The sequence below is a fragment of the Polistes fuscatus genome, unplaced genomic scaffold (genome assembly GCF_010416935.1).
Source record: "Polistes fuscatus isolate 324 unplaced genomic scaffold, CU_Pfus_HIC Scaffold26, whole genome shotgun sequence".
NCBI classification, from domain to species: Eukaryota; Metazoa; Arthropoda; class Insecta; order Hymenoptera; family Vespidae; genus Polistes; species Polistes fuscatus.
The window spans coordinates 431723-438320 of record NW_025113103.1 but is presented as its reverse complement, the minus strand read 5'-3'; the positions used below and the strand labels follow the sequence as shown (position 1 = coordinate 438320).

General features: G+C 29.9%; 2 non-coding genes across 2 annotated transcripts; one reads left to right on the top strand and one right to left on the bottom strand.

Moving 5' to 3' along the window:
* Positions 1–1372: 1372 nt before the first annotated feature.
* Positions 1373–1592, bottom strand: LOC122518845. The gene has a single exon (XR_006304169.1). It is a non-coding gene; the product is annotated as a small nucleolar RNA U3 (small nucleolar RNA).
* Positions 1593–4696: 3104 nt separating this feature from the next.
* Positions 4697–4916, top strand: LOC122518844. Its single transcript, XR_006304168.1, has one exon. It is a non-coding gene; the product is annotated as a small nucleolar RNA U3 (small nucleolar RNA).
* Positions 4917–6598: the final 1682 nt, after the last annotated feature.

Genomic DNA, 6598 nt, shown 5'->3' with positions numbered 1-6598 from the left:
AAGTGACAAACATTCTTCAGACCCGCGCCTCACTTACGAATTATTGGCTTCATTAAATAGTAATACTTGGTAAACATATTGCCAGTTGTTAGTATTGGATCCATAAGTACCTTTAACAAGAATTAAAGGAAAATATAAGAACGATGATGCAGAGTTATATTCGGGACATCTTAGAGATTTCAATAATGTAACAATATCTACTAGTTTATGAAAAACTTAAAGAATAAACAAGATAAAATTAATTGTAAATGAGTACTTTAAGTACCTGTGACACTATTTACCGTAAGGGTTTTTGATTTGACAGAACGAATAATTTTCAATAAAATATATTTACGCGATTTACTTTTACATTTTCAGGATGTTTTTGAAAAATTATCCTGAATATGCGTTTTTGAAAGAAAAAAATTAATGTAGTAATAGAGACCTTTTTTAATAGCCCTCATATTCTCAATTTTTACACTATTTGTCTATGTCAATGCTAGAAAAGAATTAGTTATTTGACCCCTAACGCTCTGACTTTTATTTACCTATATTCTCCGGCAACTCCGACTTATTTTGCAACGCCGTACATCGGGTACTAGAGAGTTACCACCGATAATAATGCCAAATTGTTAATAATGACATTATTGACATTATTATCAATAATGTTGACAATGATGTTAAAATTAATAAAAATAATCATGTATAAATAATATCGAATATTAATTAAAATTTATTAAATTTAATAATTTAAGAAATAATTAATTATAAGAAAAAAACAATTTCTATTAAAATTTTTAACATTTCTGAATATGGAAAAGTTCAAAAAAATTATGACGTATAAAATATGCAAAAATAATTTTATGATTACAAGGAAAATATGCATGACATGTAGCAACGTTATTTCTGTACGGAATTGTTTGATAAAATGCAATCTTCTTCGTCAGAACATTTCATAAAATAGATCGCTTACTTCATTCTAAAATCGGTGATAAAAATATTTTTCGAATTACTTAATAGTATAAGGCCATTTAATTTATAACACAAGTAATCAGTTGAAACAATATTGCTAATTTCCTGTAATATTTTATAGTTTTTTTTCAGTGGTGAACTATATGAAGTAATTTGATCAAATAAGTCTACGTCAATAAATTATAATCAACTACCATTTTTTGGCAGTTTGAAGCAACTGATAACAACACAAATAATCTACAGCTTCTCGTGGGTCACCGGTGATTTCATTACAAATAATGCATTGAATACAATTATACACGTTTTCTTGTTTCGTAAAGTAATCAATAACAGTGATTCTAAACAAGTTTTCACTTCTATAATCCTTGTAAACAAAAATTTTACAATTAAATATAAGTTTAATTAAAATACTCCTTTACTATCTACTCAAAGATCTCCACTTCACTTAGCTCTTTTTATTAAGTAATAAGAGTAAACACACATCAGTGACCAAAATCTTGACGTTACAACCAAAATACTAAGTCCGTCCTTCCCTGCTAAAAAAAAAGAACAATAGCTGTCATAGTAGATACATCGACTTAGCTTTGCGAAAAGCAGTATTGAATATATACTACAGAGATGATTTCATGAAGTACAATCTAAAATTTTACTTCTACTCGAATCTTATTTATAGATCAAATATAGTATTTTACTTATAAGAAACGGAAAATGGTATTCGCTCTCTAGTGACTAGTCAAAGAAGTCACTGATTTTTCACATATACAATATGTAACTCTCTCGAGTAACTCTCTCGAGTTACAAAGAGAACTTGTGTTGAAATAGTTTTATCTTGTTAATTTTTTGTGTTTTCCATTTACTAGTTGTTGTTTTTAGTCTTTAAAAAATTGTATACGATTCCTGGATATTACTAATGCCACATTTTATAACCATCAAATTTATTTCTCGTTAAAGTTTCTTATGCGTGTAATACTAACAACTGGAAATATTTTCTCAAGTATTGCTATTTAGTGAGATTAATGATTGTATAATGCTGTAAAAGAATATTAATTAAAATGTTAAATAAAAACATTTTTTACTTGTGATTGAATCCTTTTTAATGTTATAAATTGTTAATTTTCTGTAATATTTAAATATTTCGACCTGCATTAAGAATGTTCGAAAATATTTCTAAAAACCACATTATATGGAAGAATATTGCTATTTACGTCTGTTCAACAGATTTATAAGATTTCTAAAAAGTATTTTAATCAAGCTAGTATTACATATTCTTGGATTTAAAAGAATTAAATATTTCGAATCGTTTACCCTATAGGTCATACGGAAAGTTTCTCCGTTTATAACAAACAATGTTAAGTCACAGGTCATCGGAGGCCCTGGGAAAGATTTCTTTTAAATATAAGTAAAATGAAAATGCAGCATAATCCATTGTAAGCGCATGCAATTTGGGGAGCCTAACGGCATAATTAACAATTCTAATTAGATCTATTTGATTGTCTATATAAACAGCGGTTTCAATGAATAGCTTTATTTGGTGTACATATTAGATATTAGTAGTTTTGCTCGTGTGAATACATATAGCAAATATGAAATTAGAAGGCTTATAAGATAGTGCAGTTGTCATCTCTGGAATTTCGGGAAAATTCCAAAGTATGACGATATAATGATTTAAAGTCGAATCTAATAATGGAGAAGATTGCGTGTCTTCATATCATCTTTGCATTTTTGGCCCTTTGAAGGAAAATTGATCCTATCGAGTCGCTTCTCGAGAATCCAGATGCTTTTTTATCATAAGATCTATTTACCCCGTCTGTTGACAATAAACCTAAATAATGGAATGCACAAAACAAAAAATTATTTAAAAATTACGAAAAAATTCAACTTGTTTCTAAGACTTTTAATTATCATTGAAATGAAAAAAATCTAAGAAAAATTGATTTTTTGCCTTCACATGCAAGAACTGGAATTAATTAAACCTAGAGTAAACTCTTATTTTACCTAAATCATACAGTTGGTAAGATGTTTGGAACGTAAGCTTACAACACCACCACTAACAATCGCGTAATCGCAATCTCCAGCTTTTATAGCTTCGTACGCTTTTTGAATTGCTAACGAACTTGATGTGCTGGTTGAATCGATAGTGCAGCTTGAGCCTGTTAAACCCATACAAAATGAGATCCGGTTTGATAGCATAGCTTGGCATAACCCAAGTAGAATATATCGATTTGACAATAAGAAAATAAAACCAATCACACATTGAATGATTTAACCTTTACATAGAAGCTATTAGATCGACCTAATTACTTACCTGATTCCAGCGTTCCATGGTATTACTACTTGCCTCAAATAAACTCAATATCCTGTAAACATTGATTTTTTTGTTCCGTAGCTCTACAAGATTTATTCCAGCATCAATGATCGTTTCAAACGTTACTTCCATTGCCATTCTTAATTCTGGAGGAATAAATGGTGCCTGCATTGCACTAATTCCAAAAAAAAAGTTATCGAATTTAGATAAATTAGAAACAGTTCCTAAACGCGATGGTACTTTAGACGAATGATCTAAAAAATAATAATTCATGTTACTCAAAAATAACATACTGTAATGTAATAAATTTCTGTATGAAATATAATTTAACATATATATATTCTTACCGAATTTCCATCTTGTATGATCTGAAGACACGCAACCTTCGCCATTCATTAGATTCGACTTTAAATCATTAATATTGTCACACTTTGGAAATTTTCCCAAAACTCCAGAGATAACAACTGCACTATCTTATAAGCCTTCTAACTTCATATTTGCTATATGTATTCACACGAGCAAAACTACTAACATCTAATTCGTACGGCAAATAAAGCTGCTCGTTGAAACCGCTGTTTATATAGACAATCAAATAGATCTAATTAGAATTGTTAATTATGCCGTTAGGCTCTCTAAATTGCATGCGCTTACAATGTATTATGCTGCATTGTCATTTTACTTATATTTAAAAGAAATCTTTCCCAGGGCCTCCGATGACCTGTGACTTAACATTGTTTGTTATAAACGGAGAAACTTTCCGTATGACCTATAGGGTAAACGATTCGAAATATTTAATTCTTTTAAATCCAAGAATATGTAATACTAGCTTGATTAAAATACTTTTTAGAAATCTTATAAATCTGTTGAACAGACGTAAATAGCAATATTCTTCCATATAATGTAGGTTTTTAGAAATACTTTTCGAACATTCTTAATGCAGGGTCGAAATATTTAAATATTACAGAAAATTAACAATTTATAACATTAAAAAGGATTCAATCACAAGTAAAAAATGTTTTTATTTAACATTTTAATTAATATTCTTTTACAGCATTATACAATCATTAATCTCACTAAATAGGAATACTTGAGAAAATATTTCCAGTTGTTAGTATTACACGCATAAGAAACTTTAACGAGAAATAAATTTGATGGTTATAAAATGTGGCATTAGTAATATCCAGGAATCGTATACAATTTTTTAAAGACTAAAAACAACAACTAGTAAATGGAAAACACAAAAAATTAACAAGATAAAACTATTTCAACACAAGTTCTCTTTGTAACTCGAGAGAGTTACTCGAGAGAGTTACATATTGTATATGTGAAAAATCAGTGACTTCTTTGACTAGTCACTAGAGAGCGAATACCATTTTCCGTTTCTTATAAGTAAAATACTATATTTGATCTATAAATAAGATTCGAGTAGAAGTAAAATTTTAGATTGTACTTCATGAAATCATCTCTGTAGTATATATTCAATACTGCTTTTCGCAAAGCTAAGTCGATGTATCTACTATGACAGCTATTGTTCTTTTTTTTTAGCAGGGAAGGACGGACTTAGTATTTTGGTTGTAACGTCAAGATTTTGGTCACTGATGTGTGTTTACTCTTATTACTTAATAAAAAGAGCTAAGTGAAGTGGAGATCTTTGAGTAGATAGTAAAGGAGTATTTTAATTAAACTTATATTTAATTGTAAAATTTTTGTTTACAAGGATTATAGAAGTGAAAACTTGTTTAGAATCACTGTTATTGATTACTTTACGAAACAAGAAAACGTGTATAATTGTATTCAATGCATTATTTGTAATGAAATCACCGGTGACCCACGAGAAGCTGTAGATTATTTGTGTGGTTATCAGTTGCTTCAAACTGCCAAAAAATGGTAGTTGATTATAATTTACTGACGTAGACTTATTTGAACTCCGCCTGCATGATCGCTGGACGGATCAAGGTCAGCGATCATGTGGCCGGTCTAAGCCCGGGGAAAGGAGGAAGGTTGTTGGATCCGGTTAGCCCCCTACCCAACGTAAAAAAAAATTGCTGCTCATAGAAACGACACTCTGCCTCAGAATAAGTAAAAAAAAAGAATGGAACGAACATATTAGCAGAATGGACAACAGAAGAATCGTCAGAATTGCACGGGATAAGTCACCGATTGGCCGCAGAAGTACGGGGCGCCCACAAAAAAGATGGTGCGACTGCATTAACAGAAGAAACTGCGATTGCATTAACAGTGCAATAGGCAGAAAAACGTCGTTACGAAACAGGCAACTTGTCTAAACTAAAGAATGAAGAAGAAGAAGAAGAAGAAGATCTAAGAAATTAGAGAAATTTGAATATATTTCCACCTTTTCCGATATTTTGGTATTGTTATAATTCCGAATTTCTTACTTGGACTGCTAACATTACCTGAATTTTGTACTATTCCGTTAACATATATGTACAAATATTGTCTAAAGTCACTACTGTTCGCATCTCGACAAACATTACACTATTAATATCTATTAGCAATCTTAAATGTATTTTGATGTGTTTTAAAATCAAATCTCATACAAAACCTAATAAAGTATAATAATAAGCTGAATCTAAGATGCAACAAAAACTACAATTGTTTCTAAGACTGTTGAATACGTCGGCTAATGGTAAAAAGTAAATTTTGGAAAACAAATGACCTTATTAAATTTACGTTTTGAATTTACAATTTTTTAAATGTTTATTGCGTGTTCATATTTGATATAAAAAATGTCTTAAATTCTGAAGCGAATATAAAAGAATGTAAGATCAAGTAATGTCGTTTTTTTTTAATTATTCATACGATCTTACATAATTGTGTAGAAAAATTATTTCTCGGGAAAAAGCGTTAGCTTATTACTACTAATAAATCGAGACTCGTAAGTAAAGAGTTTCAATCTTTCTTTGTCAAACAAAAACGATAATTTTTTTTTCAGAAGCACTTATTTGTTATTTTTAAATATTTTAATATAGAGTGTACCTAAAAATTGGTTAAATACGTCAAAGATCTAAACAATAAAAAATTACTTTTAATAGCGTCTTAGCTTGTTTCCATATTAAAATCTAACGAATCTGTTCGACGTCCATTGAGGACGGTTTAAATATGCGAGTTCATAAATTATTCGTATTATTTGTATATGATACGAATTCCTACGCGTGGTTTTATAATTCGTTACCTGTACGTTTTTTACGTAAGACTCGAATTGTCTGGACGTAGTAGAGGGGAGGTATCCCCACAATGAGTGTTAAAGAGCTCTCGCATACACCTCGTATGACCTTGAACGTCCTCGCAATTCATTGACGCCGCATCTGAAACATACTTTCA